The sequence below is a fragment of the Erpetoichthys calabaricus genome, chromosome 7, assembly GCF_900747795.2.
Source record: "Erpetoichthys calabaricus chromosome 7, fErpCal1.3, whole genome shotgun sequence".
Taxonomy (NCBI): Eukaryota; Metazoa; Chordata; class Cladistia; order Polypteriformes; family Polypteridae; genus Erpetoichthys; species Erpetoichthys calabaricus.
Window position 1 is genome coordinate 148,655,141 of NC_041400.2, and position 2,333 is coordinate 148,657,473.

A 2,333-nucleotide genomic window follows, 5' to 3' on the forward strand; every position below is an offset into this window, starting at 1 on the left:
TTCTCATTGTCCAAAACCCATATATGGGAAGTCCAGGTGGAGATGGTTCGGCCGTTGGGGTAGCTGAAGCACTTAGTGGAGACAAACAACAAGGCTTTAAAGCATTACGGTGCACATTTTTCTCTCTACCTCCCCCTTCTGGTCTCACCTTATACACCACACCAGCAGTTCTTTTATCACACGTGGTATTGTTTGTAATCTGAACCAGCCATAAACTTCAAAGTGGTGACTCCTTTGCAATACAGCAAATACTTAAATCCTGTAGACAGCCTTTTAACTTCTCACCCCCCAGTCCCAACAATGGGTGCCTAATGGAACCACCTAGTGCACAAAAAAAATGTCCCCCTCTGACACTTTCCAATATCCAAATTTAGGTTATGGCCTCAAATTAATTTTGATACTCATAACATCTGTATAGATCTGTGAGAAAAAATTCCCACCAAAGAGTACAACTTACATCCTGGGAAATGCCTGCGACCACGTAAAAACCTTTATTCCCAATCCCACCCTTCTCCCCCTCCTCCCTGTGGTGTAGCGGGTCCGCAGCTACGAAAGATTGGCGGCTTTTAAATAATCCATTCGCCATGTCAGTCTCCATGGACTTGATCATGCAGCTGTGGGGAGTTGATGGAGTAATTGGGGTAAGTCGCACCTGCACGTGAGGGTGCGATCTCTCTTAATTGGTTAGTCGGCTTCCTGCAGTGCATGATTGAGGTGCTGCGCCCACGGAGCCATATAAGAACGAGCCAGCACAAAGATGAGGTGGACAGAAAGGAAACAGGAAAAAGAAATTGAAGGAAAGGCTTGGAGAGTGAGAGTGAGAGTGAGAGTGAGAGTGAGAGCGCAGCATTGGGTGCGAAAGAAAGTGGGCGAGCCAGCCAGCCAGCTGGAAAAAGAGAGGTCAGCATGGTCAGGGGTCCCGGATGGAGCAAAGGATCGGCGCTCAAGGGATGGATCGTTCCCACTGAATGGAAGAGTGGGTACGATCGTGGAGGATTCCGCCCTAGGGATCTGAGGGACGACTATGAGTGCGAGAAAGAAGATGGGAGGACAATCGACCCCGAGCGTTCTGGCAGACGTTGACGGATGCGGCCAAGATGGGGGTCGGTAGTGTGAGGACCACAGCGGTTGAAGTCTCTCCAACTGAGCATGCCCTGGGTGAGCTGGAAAGACTGGGAAGGAGCTGTGCTTGGCTGGTGTGATCCCAATGTCTGCGGCAGGATTTTAGTCTTGTTTTAGCCTTGTTTTAAACGTCTGGATTTTACCTTTTTTTGTATTAATTATTTATTGACATTTTAATGCACTGCACTTTTTTTTGTTCTTGTAATGAAAGCACTTCTGCACTTTTGCACCTTTCCCCTTGCTTCGTTTTCGTGTCCTCATTGTCCAGCTCATCCAGTTACAATACCAATGATGTCAGGTTCAAGAGCTCCCAAAAAGAAAGGAGGAGTATGGAGCAAGAACCTGCATCGTCACACCCAACCACTAACAATTGTGATCGATTCACCAAGGGGGAACCAAAGCCCCTAACAATGTTGTGATAATTGTGGTTGATTCACAAAGACACATACTGGGGGAAAAGTGGGTCATGACACCAAAGTGTTGAGAAACACTGCACTTGTGGATCACTGCCTACTTTTTCTTCTCTTTCTTTGCATATGTGAAACAATGACATGTATATTTGTCCAACCAATTCAGTTTTTATCGTAATAAAATATTTGATACTGCTTTGGAACCTGAGGCAGATCTTCAGAATTATTAAAAACATCAGTAAAATGTTGATTGAGACTGCTTCTTTCAATTATATAGTAAATCATGCAATGAAAGACATTGATGGAAATTATGGGGAAGTAATTTTAAGATGGAATCCACTTCTTCAGCCAAAGGACTGCTGGGTTCTGGAACAACTAGGGGGCTCCGCCCCCTGCTCGCTTCGCTCGCCAACCCCTGGTGTTGTGAAATTACAAAGAGCGTGATGTATGAATGAGATATAGCATAGTGTGAAGGTGTAGATGACGCATATAGAAAGCAAATAAAGTTGTCCATGTCCAAAAACGGGCTCAGGGGGTAGATGCCAACTTTGTCCATGGTTTGTCCTTGTGATTTGTTGATGGTCATGGCAAAGGCAGGTTTAATGGGGAACTGTCGCCATTTAAGTGTAAAAGGTAATTCCAGGTCAGAACTTGTAAGGTCAATTCTAGGAATTAGAACAGTATTGTTAGCATGTGATCCTGTAAGAAGTTTTGCTTCAATAACATTGTGTGGCATGGTGTTGACGACTAAACGTGTACTATTGCATAAACCCTGTTTAGTGTTAAGGTTTGTTAATAGCA